This window comes from Aedes albopictus, chromosome 3 (genome assembly GCF_035046485.1).
Source record: "Aedes albopictus strain Foshan chromosome 3, AalbF5, whole genome shotgun sequence".
NCBI classification, from domain to species: Eukaryota; Metazoa; Arthropoda; class Insecta; order Diptera; family Culicidae; genus Aedes; species Aedes albopictus.
Window position 1 is genome coordinate 305183904 of NC_085138.1, and position 13200 is coordinate 305197103.

Below are 13200 nucleotides of genomic sequence, written 5' to 3' on the forward strand. Positions count from 1 at the left end.
CCACTTTGTCGTTGATATGCCACCCAAAACATACGAAAATAACGAAGCGCCTCAAAAATAATATCATTTATTAATATACGAAGGCATAAATTTCCTATAAAAACAAAAGGCTACGCCACTTTTTCAATTCTTTCTAAACATGGCTGCCGTTCCAAGCGAACAAAACTCATGCAGCCGCCATCAATTGTTATTACCTTTAATCCAAACCACCTCAAAACAATGATGGAACCAAGTCGCCTTGCATGAAATCTACAGCATTTATTGAAGATTGTTTTTACTAGTGATGATCTTAAGGCAGATTTGTTCGTCTTAAATGAAACTTATTCGTTTTATTCAAGAGTAACCGCCTTTGACAATTGATTGTTTACCTTTTTGGAGCTAGAAAGTTGTTTCTGTACATTTTGCTTCAGGAAGTGCCAATTCTATTATGGTTTCGTCTACTTAATCAGTGCATTTCTAAAGCTTACCAGTATTACACTATTTAGCATAAGCACGAGAAGAGTCACAGTAAGTACCCATTTCATTTTCGATTCAAGCTGCTGTGGCCTGTGTGATTAACTGGCTGAAGGTTGGACGACCTCAGCAAGCTACTCGCATTTTTGATTGGCTATAAAATGAATATTTCGTCGATATGATTACTTTTGAGCACCAAAACGGCAAAATTAACAGTGAGCAAAAATGTTTGAGTGTTTATATTTGCATATAAAAGCCAATTTATTGCATAATTTATTATTTGAATAAATAACATTTTATTATTCCGCTTAGTTCTTGTTCCAGACTAGTGGCTCTAGCTCAAGAATTGAAAGCTTTAAGAAGTTTTTAAAGGAGAATAACTCAGATGAATTGTACTTGAATAAACGAAGCATGAACTTTTAATAAAGTTTGTTGATGTTATGTGTTGAAAATAACTTCAAATACGTCTTAAAACTTATTATAAGATCAAATGCCTTAGGAAATCAAGTTGTTTTATGCGCAATTTTCAAAATTAACTTGAAGAAAGCTTAAAAACCGCATACGAACGGAGATTATTTTCTCTTGATAAAAACAACTATAAATGTTTCATGAATTCTTCATGCTATGATAAAGCTTCCATAAAAATAAACAAATCTAAAAGGAATTTAAATTGTTACTTGGGGTCTCTCCGAGGTTTTCAGACATCCTGGAGTTTTTTTTATCCTGGACATTCTCTTAAGATTTTTTGGAGAGTTCTGGGATTTCAGCAAGAACTACTGCTGGTCCTCCTCTCCTCTTCTTGGCGTAACGTCCTCACTGGGACAAAGCCTGCTTCTCAGCTTAGTGTTCAATGAGCACTTCCACAGTTTTTAACTGAGAGCTTCCTCTGCCAATGATTATTTTGCATGCGTATATCGTGTGGCAGGCACGAAGATACTCTATACCCAAGGAAGTCAAGGAAATTTCCTTTACGAAAAGATCCTGGACCGACCGGGAATCGAACCCGTCACCCTCAGCATGGTCATGCTGAATACCCGTGCGCCTCGGCTATATGGGCCCTACTGCTGGTATTTCTCATGAAGTTCTTCCCGTGATTTTTTTTCGGATATTTTTCAAGGCTTTTTCTTGTAGATGTTTATCTAATTTCTTCACGCTAAAACTGCTCAGCTCTAAAATTCACAAAATCTACTCGTACACTCATAGGCGTAGCGTGATCCCATTGCACCCTTGGCAAGTTGCAAAAGTTTGTTGTAGGGGTAGGCGGGGCAATATGGACACCCGGGGCAGAATGGACACCCTCAATATTCTGAAATATGCGAACTTTTTTGAACTTTTAATGAATGGAGAATATGGTCCATTTGTCTAAAACGTAGTTTCAGGAAAGAAACATTCGAAATTAAAATTATACTTGATTTTACACGAAAAAGTTGCGTCCTCCGTTTTTTGTGCATGGAAATTATAATTTTCCCACCATCTAAAATAAGATTTAGTGATTAATTTATTGCAGGTCGATTAAAACCTGATATTTCTAGAACACATGCAAGTAGTTTTGCTGTATCTACATGCTTAACATGTTTATATTTTCTTCTTTATTATATCAAAAATCAAGTTTGGAAATATCTTCTGCTGCCGGGGCAAAATGGACACTCACCTTTTTAAAAGAAGCGGCAAGGGAAAAATACCGTCAAGGCGCCATTCACCGTGGGGGCTCCATTCACCGTGTGCCTTCGAATATTTTTTCATTATTTCCATATTATGATTGAATGATATGACAATTTCCCTTAAATTTCACCAATACAATACTAATGTATTGTTACCATGTCAAAATGCTCATTAGAAACATTTAAAAGTATCATTTCGACACTAAAGTGTGTTTACATGAAGCGGGTTTCTGCTCGTTCACTGCATTCATAGTGAAAAAACGAAAACTGCGCTAAGGTGATTTAAGCGATAAAATAAATGTAGTAACGTTTTTATTCCACCAAGAAGCAATTAAATTCACATATCAGGTATGTATTTTGCATTACCGACGTAAGTTTAACAAGAAAGTACGATTACTCGTACTTTTTAATTGAAACAAAAAGGCACGGTAAATGGGTACCCTAAAAATCAATGGTCTCCATTCACCGTGCCCCATATTGTCCCATATATCTAGAAAAAATCGAAAATTTGAACATTCGTTTTTCTAATAAAATCTTGCAAATTATTACATGAAATGAATTTAAACGAAGAAAATTCCCTTGGCTGGGTTGTTTTGATCATTTTTAAACAAAGAAGAATAAAATTTCTCATACACGGTGAATGGGTCCCTACTACCACGGTGAATGGTGACCTACCACGGAATTAGGCGACCCTACTACCCCTTACTAATTGTACTATATCACCAAATTTTGTGAAAAAATTTCTACTTCTGTGGATATTGCTTTAATTTTAACCTATAATGAAGGCAATTAAAAGCGGCACCAACAATGTTTATAAGACTGGTGTCAAATGACAGCCCTTATTTGCCCCGAATCTTCTTAGATCCACGGTGAATGGTGCCTTGACGGTATAACCTAAATCACAAACCAACCAAATTCTTCGATTTCAGTATATTTTCGGTTAAATGTTAACTATAGTAGACATAGGGTGAAACAAATTGGTCAAAAAACGACAGCAGTGGAAAATAGTTGTTCTAGGCACAGTTGTACATGTCGACAAAAACGAAGCTTTATCCAAAATAGCCTGAATTTAAATTAACTGAACAAAAATGAACTACACACTTCCAAAAAAGCATGTAATTTTGTGTCATTTTACGCCGACATATTACAGCGAGCAAAATGACACAATATTATGTTCGATATTATTTTTACACTAGGCTAATTCAAGTAAATTTACTCTTCAAAACATAAGACTTGTAATTTTACAGGATGGTGCTTTTGTTACGAAAACATAACCTCATTTTTGTCTAGTTCTTGCTAGTACTGCATCCCCCTTCCCGTTCCTTTCAAAATATAAATAAATGATGACAATGGATTCCGTTTCAACGCACTTTATTCATGCTCTTGTCGATATATTAATATTGATATTATAAAACAACTTTTAATCAATAGCATTTCGTCACTTTTGCAGATCGTTTCTGCTTCCTCGAGACACTTTTGTTTGCATTTCCTGCCACTCCTAGCTGCTCTGGTAATTAGCCGCACCCCGCACCTGGCGGGTGAATTCTGGCGTTTTTCAAGTTGAGTACGTACTGCGTATTAATCTCACTTTATTTCGGTACAATTCTTGCTCCAAATCTGAATAAAACATTTGTTTGGAACGGGGTTTGGAACAGTATTTCCAAAAACAAACAGCAACTCAAACAACTGCGTTTGACGTTTGAGCCGCGGTAAACGCAGCGGAGTTTCATTAAGTCTTTTGTCGTGTAATTTTAATGTGAATGAAACTGAATGTTATGTATCGCGGTTGAATATTGTGAGCATTCACTTAAAAATGTGTCAAAATCGCAGGAAATGGCAAAACAAAAATTCGACAACGCTGGTTTTTGCATTTGCATCACAGACGACGCAAAAATAAGTCATATTTCTGTTTGTGTCATGATTATTTACGTCAACTTCTTCAGTTGTGTCACCCTGGAAATTGAGATTTTGTTAGTGTGTACTTCAGCGTATTATACATCCATAATAGTTGTTTTGTAATGAAATGACTTTATAGGTGTAAATAATGTACGAAATTCGTAAAAGTCTCATGGTGTCCATATTGCCCCATGGGGGTGTCCATTCTGCCCCGTATGCTTGAAGACGGTCATGAAAAACATTTTTCATAACATTTTTTGAAGTGGATAAATCATTTTTCTTCGTGACCATTCTTATGCAATAGATGCTAAATAGACTTTAAAAGGATACATGTATCAAAAAACTAAACTTTTTTGACATCTTGCCAGGTAAAGTTGGCAAAAACCTTAGGGTGTCCAATGTCCATATTGCCCCGCCTACCCCTAATTCGTGTTTTTTAATTTCTTGAAAATGTTGATTTTGGTGTTTCGAAAAAACAAATTCCCCGATTTTCTGTTATTTTCATTCCGATTTTCTGTTATTTTCAGAGTGTTTGTCTTTTGTGTATTTCTAAAATAATGTGAATGGGATCCGCCAAGAAAATTTCCAAAATTTATTTTTCTTATACAGGTATACGTACGAATACATCTTGTATTTCAAGAATCTAACTAAGGCCCGTACAGTAAATAGAAATGAAATTTCATATTCCTTATATAAATGGTGCAGATATTTCTTCAAGAAATCTTACAGATTTTTTTAAAGGTTCTCCCTTTTCTGAATTTTATGTTCAACTTGATTTCGTTTTCAAAAATACTAAATTGAGTTTTGGGGATTTTCAAAAATCTACAAATGATCTGTTTTACCAATTTTCGGCGATTAGTTCAATTCTGTGCGATTTTAATAGGTCCTAAGTTTGCTGTGATTCCTATGTAGATTCGACATATTCAAATCGGATGCCAGAATTAGTTACCAGAATTTTCCAATAATTTTACCAAAAGTTTCTTCTGGAGTTTAATTAACATATTTCCCTGAAAATCTGGAATAATATTTTTAGTAACCATTAGACCAATGATGGGCATGGAGGAATACTAGAAGGATTCCTCAAGAAATCTGTGTATGATTTTTTGTTGGATTCTTTGGAAGGTTTCCGGCTGGAATCAAATCAATTAACGTAATTATACAAAAATCGTTTTAGAAATTCCTGCAGAAATATTCGGATAAATACCAATCCGGGAGATATTTCTGCAAGAATTTCATTTCAAATAAGATTACTGGAGTAATGTAGTGCAGAAATTCCTGGAGCTGTTGGTTGAGTAACGCCTGCAAGAATTTGATGAGAGCCACCGAGAGGATTTCTAAAAGCATGCTTGGAAGAATTTTTGAAGATAATCCTGAAACAGTTTCATTTGAAATCTCTGACAGATTATCTGAAAAAATCTTGCAAAGGGTTTTATAAAAAAAACATCCCTGGAGGAATTTCTGAAGAAATCCTTGGAAAGTATTGAAATGAAACCTTATTTAGAGAAATCAACAACGGTTTTTCTAAAGGAATTCCATATTTATGATTTTCTGGAGGAATTTATTAGGTTTTCTAGGGCAATTCTAGCAGAAATTTAAGGAGCAATTTCTAGGCAACATGGTATACTTTTAAGGAACCAATGGAAGATTTTTCAAGAGATGTGTGAAATTTCTTCTTTCTTTAAGAATGTAGACAAGATTTCCTAAAGGAAAATTTTGGTCGAATTTCTGAAAAATCTGTTGCAGATTATCTAAAAATATCCCTGGCCTGGAAGATTTTTTGGAGGAATTCAAAGAGGTACTTTTAAAGGAATCCATAAAGGGATTTCAAAGAAATCTCTGCAAGATTTTCAAAAGAACTCCATGTAGGATTTACTGAGAACATCTATTGAAGAGTTTCTAAACAACCTTTAAAGATATTTTTGCAAGAATCTCCATGAGAATTTGTGAAGCAAATTCTAGAAGATTTCTAAAAAAATCATTCGAGGATTTCAAGGATAAACTAAAAAAACGTGAGAAATCAGTATTGAGAAATAAAATTTTAAGAAAACAGAAAAATAAAGTGAAACTAATCGGTCAATACATCAGTGCCGGGCCGACTCAAGACACAAGAGACTCTCCGGTAATCCCAGGGTCGGCTAGCTACTGGGTAATCAAGGGCACTTTCGCGATACAAAAACTCTAAACACAGATCCTTCACATTACTTACATATTTATTAAATGTCCTAATTTGTGGCGTGTGCGTGTTGTTCTGTGTTATAAAGTGTATAATTTGTTATGTGTAACCTAATCTATGTTCGGTGGTACCGGTACATACCGCTGCGTTGATGGTGCTGGGTTCGGTGGCCGACACAGCGACTCCAGTCGAGCTGTGCGGCCGGAAATCTCGCCGGATGGCAAGGCGAGCGGTGTCTAGGCCGGTACTCGGCCGACGGGCCAGCGGGCGTTGCTGGTGGGGGGGGGATGCAGGCGTCTTCCCTCTTGGACGCAATCGGCCGGCCGTGGACTAACCACCTTGGACGGCCGAGAGGGGAAAGCTCCTTGGCGTTTAGGGCCTATGACCCGAGCTATTGGTCCTCGTACAAGGACTCACGGTCTTTTACGATTAGGCGCGGGAACCGTTCCCGGTTCCACGGGCCGAGCCGTGTGCTGGACGGAGACCTTAAAGGTCCATACAAAAGAGGTCCTAATGGACGGTACATATTGAAAATAATCTCTAGATTAACTGCAGGGTATTCAATTTACTTGAACGGTATTAATTCCCATTCAATCCCTTGACTCCTCTCAAGGGGGGGGGGGGGGGGAGGGGTTTCTTGAATTTCTCGTTCACTTTAACCACTGCACTACGGAAATCACGTCTTCAGCGCACGGACTCCTAATTTTTCTGAGCCCAGTTTTAAGCAATGGCCGTGCTCTCTCTTATCATCCCAAATTCCCTCTTCCGTCATTTTTTTACCATCATTGTATGTAACATTTCGCTCCACTTGCTCATTATTCCATCCATGTTTGATTTTGGTAGCGAAACTACACAGTTACAGCGGCACGGGACCCTAACGCTTCTGTGGTACTTCTACTGATCTTACACAAGAAACGTGAAGGGTCCGACACTCAACATATAATACAAAACAAAAATCTACAATTTGTAACCAAACGGTTACAAAAGAATTAATTCTGAATGAATCAGTGAAGATATTCCTGCAGATATCCTTGAACAAAATTTCCAGAAAGATTTTTTAAAAGAACACCTGCAGAAATTTCCTTAGGAAACTATGGAAGAATATCTCATATATTTTTTGGGGAAGTTTCGGTAGCATTCCTTTCTGAATAAATTCATAGATAACTGAAAGCCTTCTTTGGAGGAGAAATTTTGAGAGGAATCTCCAAACGATTTTTTATTGAAAGATTCACCGAAGAAGTTTCTGTAAGAATTTTTATAGGAATTCTTTGAGAGTTTTTCAAAGAATTCTCTATTTCTAGAAAAAAAATGATAGATCTATTAAAAGAAATCCAGTAAGAAATTCCAAAGAAATACCTGGTGAAATATATGAAGTAATTTCTGATATTTGATTTGTTTTGAAGATACAATAAAATAATATTTTCCATTTGAAATATTTTTGCCTATTGACGATCAAACGTAAAGCTAAATTGCGCAGGTGGCGCTTTTCTAAAACAATAAATTACGAATCCTAGACTGAATTACTAATTATACAAATGGAAGAAAAGTAAAATTAATGCAGATTTCGATAACTTTCCTACAATGTTTTGACTAGAAATATGTTATTTTTGCTTCCAAAGTTGAAATTTTTTCGTTACCTAACCTCACATTTGATCGCCAATACTGTGAAAATCTCAATGAATGTGAAGAAAATCCTCGGAAGTAACCTCAAGACTTTCCCCAGTAGAAATGAATGCGGTGGCGGGAGGCATCAGCACCCCCAGAAACAGCAGCAGCCAAGGTAGCAGCTACAGTGCTGCTAATAAAACAAAACAAAAAGCCGTTCGTTGAATGACCAATCGGTAATAAATCAATAACTTTTTCCACAAACATCCAATCGTTTTACGGTCTTCGAAGGAAAGTTTCATAAATGATTTTTCTACAAGAAGCGTTGATCGATTTGAACTAATGAGACAAGGGGCGACCTTTGGGATTTTTTGTTTGAAAGTGTAACTTTTCTCATAGTAAATCCTATGAAAACTTAGAACCGCTTGCGCTAAATTATAGTTTCACCGATTGCGCTGAAATTTTACACAGTTCATATGGGGCCTAAATGGGATCTAAAAAGTCAACTGGAGCGAGGATTTATGTTTTTCATACAACCGTGTTCCATACTAATGATTACCCACGGAAGTGCGTTTGGAAAATATGCTGTAAGAGATATTTTGATTTGTTTTGCTGTGAGGTGCCCGGAATTGACGCGGGTGCCCAAGTAGTTCGAAACCCTACATATACACAACCAGCGCAGAGTAGAATCATCTAAGTTCATAAGGTACACCGGGTCAACTTTAAAAGACAAGTACACCGTCTTCGGCCAGAGGCCGCACAGACTGAACATTACTTACATTAGACAACGGACAACGCATATAATACCCAGTGGCCCAGTGGAGAATTTTCCGTTTGACGAAAAATTTTCCCCGACTGGAGCGGGAATCGAACCCACACTTCGAGGTTTACGAGACACCTAAACGACTGATGCCGCTAACCGCTCTGCCACGAGGCCCACAAATCGAGTGGAGTATTGTGGATTTGGAAGAAAACCGAAGAATGAGCATCGCTCAAATTTTACTGCATTACTAGCGAACTTAAGGTGAGATGAGACGGACTCACCATGGTACTCAGAAACATTTTTCCGTTGTGAAAACAATAACCAATTTTACACAAAATTCCGGACTTGCAAACTTATTGTAGGGTATCGCGCTACTTGGGCGGTGGTTTTCTTCGTCTGTTATTTTCGTCTGTTTTCCACTGTAACTCGGTCAATTTTGTACCGATTGACTTGAAATATTGTACACGGGTAGATACTATACCTATCTCACCGCATTCCAAGAATTGTGTCAATTGGTTCAAGATTGACTGAGTTATAGTGGAAAACAGACGAATATAGAAGCCACCGCCCAAGTAGCGCGATTCCCTACCCGTGCGTTTATTGTTTTCAGTAAATAAACACTTTCAGATTGAGTTTTCGCAAAAAAAGCAAAAAATAAATACCGAAATAATTTGTCCTATTTACAGCGGCTAGAGTACAGTTTCACCTTAACCACCAACACCACATGCTCACTCACGCAAAATTTGGCGCGCTCGCACTGACAGACCCCCAGGTAGGATAAAGTCGTGACTGTCGACACTGCGTCGGATTGAAAACAAAAACATCAGGGATGCATGTCGGGTCGGATGAGAAATGACAGAAAGTTCGCTGAAAACTTCGCTTCGCTAGTCCAACTAGCGAACTCCGATTTGGTGCTGCGAGGTCAATAGTGTTATAGATAACATCACATAAAAACGTTGTTTCATCTTAGGTATTGACCTCGCAGCACCAAATCGGAGTTCGCTAGTTGGACTAGCGAAGCGAAGTTTTCAGCGAACTTTCTGTCATTTCTCATCCGACCCGACATGCATCCCTGATGTTTTTGTTTTCAATCCGACGCAGTGTCGACAGTCACGACTTTATCCTACCTGGGGGTCTGTCAGTGCGAGCGCGCCAAATTTTGCGTGAGTGAGCATGTGGTGTTGGTGGTTAAGGTGAAACTGTACTCTAGCCGCTGTAAATAGGACAAATTATTTCGGTATTTATTTTTTGCTTTTTTTGCGAAAACTCAATCTGAAAGTGTTTATTTACTGAAAACAATAAACGCACGGGTTACAATAAGTTTGCAAGTCCGGAATTTTGTGTAAAATTGGTTATTGTTTTCACAACGGAAAAATGTTTCTGAGTACCATGGTGAGTCCGTCTCATCTCACCTTAAGTTCGCTAGTAATGCAGTAAAATTTGAGCGATGCTCATTCTTCGGTTTTCTTCCAAATCCACAATAGTTTACAAAATAAAACGAAAGTCGTGAACTTCTATCAACGACCAAAATTTTTGAAGTACAATTTAGTGCTGATTTCGAAACCGCGCTTCAAAAAAATTTAAGTAGAGCAGTTTTTAAGCTTTAGCTCAATAACGAATTTTACAATTTTTTAAAATATAGAATTTACTACAACTCAAATATCTTGCGTTTTGTATAACCAATTTCAAATCTTTTTCCATAAATTGAAAGCTGAATACAATACCATTTGATCTGAATGCAGGTTTTGCGTCAGATTGATGAAATTCAAGATATTGGTGAGTTTTTGGGACGATCTCCTTAAATTTTAGCAATATTTCCAAAAATATATGATAAACAATCTAAAAATTCTTTCCCGACGTTTATTTGATATATCATATCTAGGCGAGCTACAGTAAAAAGAACAGCTCAATCGGAGCATTGATTAGGGAGAATGAGATGTGTGAAGTGAGCGACTTTGCTTAAAAATAGAACAAAAATCGATTTCATATTATCAACCATGTATGGAAAGTCGAAAAAAATTCCGCTCTACTGTAATTTATTTCCTTCACGTTTTCGAACTCAGGGCATGATTCTATACCAAAAATGATCATCAGCTTACCGAGTTCAAAAATGCTGTAAACTAGTGTAATCATTATAAATCATTTTAATGTTTCAACACATAGTATTTGAATAAAACAATCTATTGATAAAAGATAAATTTCCAAGTTAAAAATCTACTACATCACTTCGTGGTTCATCTTGCCCTAGTGTAACTTATTCAAAACTATGTATAGAATTTAACGATCATACAGTCTGTGGAATTACTGATTGAACACCTGAGCTGAAAGTTTTTTCCTGTTTTTTTGCAGTATTTGGATGTTATTGTAGGTGGAAATGTCAAAGCAATTTCTTGCAATTCCCAAAATAGCTCTGGGAAAAATTTAGAAATAATCCCTAATTGAATTTTTTGTTATATTCAAAAAAGTTTTGTTAAGCAGTTCTTGGAAGAATTTAGGGATTTGGTTGAATCTCATGGATAACCAAAACAATAAATCTTACGCATTTTCCCTTAACCCTCTAATACCAAATTTTTTATTTTGATCTAAATATCATTTTTCGTCATCTAAAATCGATTTAAACATGTTTTAAATCGTGGATAACTGACACTGAGGAAGATTACAAGTGGTAGTCGAAATACGCGTATCTGTCAAAGGATAAGCAACATAGGGCGGAATTAAAATGTACGAAACTGATTCCACTCATTCGAAAAATGTTATAGAAGATGATTCTTTTTAATTCTCGATTTTGTGAATTTTGGTTTTTGATTTTTCTTATTTTTATTTTTGAACATTCACACACTTTTGGGAGACGGATTTTTGAGACGAAAACATTTTGAGATTGTATGATTATTGTTGAAATATTTTTATTTTTTTTTCCATAGAAAATTTTATTTTCCGTGTAATATAAAGAATTTTAGAGTATATTCGATTCCCTTAAACTATTTTACTATGACAGTCTCTCTCTCTCTCTTCTTGGCGTAACGTCCTCATTGGGACAAAGCCTGCTTCTCAGCTTAGTGTTCTATGAGCACTTCCACAGTTATTAACTGAGAGCTTCCTCTGCCAATGACCAATTTGCATGCGTATATCGTGTGGCAGGCACGAAGATACTCTATGCCCAAGGAAGTCAAGGAAATTTCCTTTACGAAAAGATCCTGGACCGACTGGGAATCGAACCCGTCACCCTCAGCATGGTCATGCTGAATACCCGTGCGTTTACCGCCTCGGCTATATGGGCCATAGACAGTATGATTCGGAAAAAAAATAAAATATGTAAATTGAAGCGATTCAATACCAAAATATACAATGACTTCTGAAAGGTGACTAAAACATCAATTCTTCAATTATTTTTAACAAATATAAATGAGCTACAAAAGACACCAAAAACCAATATATGTGTGTGTGTGTGTGATCCAACTAACCCCCACTGTCCGGCAGTGGTATTATGGAAGAAAGTTTTCTGCAATATCATTTTGATACTATTGCAAAAAGCTTTAGTCCGGGAGTTAGAAGGTGATAGCTCTATTGCAGATTCAGAGACCCATTTCAGAATGGCTGGAGAGGCACGTCCATTCAGAAGTCACTTTCACTTACAATAAGCCCCGCATGTGTACATTACCGTTGTCATTTGGACAATGATAATGCAAACACACTTCCTGATTCAAAGGAAATCTTTGAAACTGGCGCGTATTTAGTTCATTTTGTTATAGTAAAAGTAATCAGAACATTCTCACCGGAATCCATCCAATCCAAGGTAGCGCTGCCATCACCATGGGAACGTCTTTGTTGTGCAGTCAGGCTTTCTCCTCGTCTCGCCACCGTTGTGCTTGCAGTCAGTCATCATTTGAACACACGTCACTTTAGCTCCCACAAAACAAGAATGTTAAGCCACACGGGATGATTCTGTTATCCCTCGCGAATCACTGATGGCATGGCGGTACTTTCATAGCCACATATGTAAAAAAAAACACGACAGAAATTTACCATGAAAAACTACTGGAAGGCGTAGCGCCATTGACTGTTCTACGTGAAAACGCTAAATAGACGGCACATTCCCACACTCTCGAAACGAATTTCAGCACCTTTTCTGAATCCGAAATTCTTTAGCAGCGGCATTTAAACACACACAATTTTTAAGCCCCACCCGCTGTCGCACGATTCATTTGAAAATTATTATATTTTTTCAAAGTCAATCAATCCATTCCTCACTATTAAAATTCACAAATGACAAGCACTCTTTCACACGCGGAAGCTATCCGGATGGCGTAGCACCGGCCAAATCGTCAGCAGAATCACAAAAAATTGGCGAACGCGAAAAAAACGCGACGAGCAAAACAAAACACGTCTGATCGCGGCTACGCCTACTGCGCTCCTTTCAAAGACACCAAAAACCAATATATAGTCCTAAATATCAGTCAAACATATGAAAAAAAAGGGATTGTTGACGAAACAAAAATTACAAAAAATTGCTCAAACTATACCCCCGCCTAAAGGCGGGGTTGGGTATTAGAGGGTTACTCTAAAAAAAAACACGCAACCAAAAATGTTGAAATAATGGCACCAATGCGAAATTTTTACAGATGATTGCTAACAGAATAAACTCATAAACA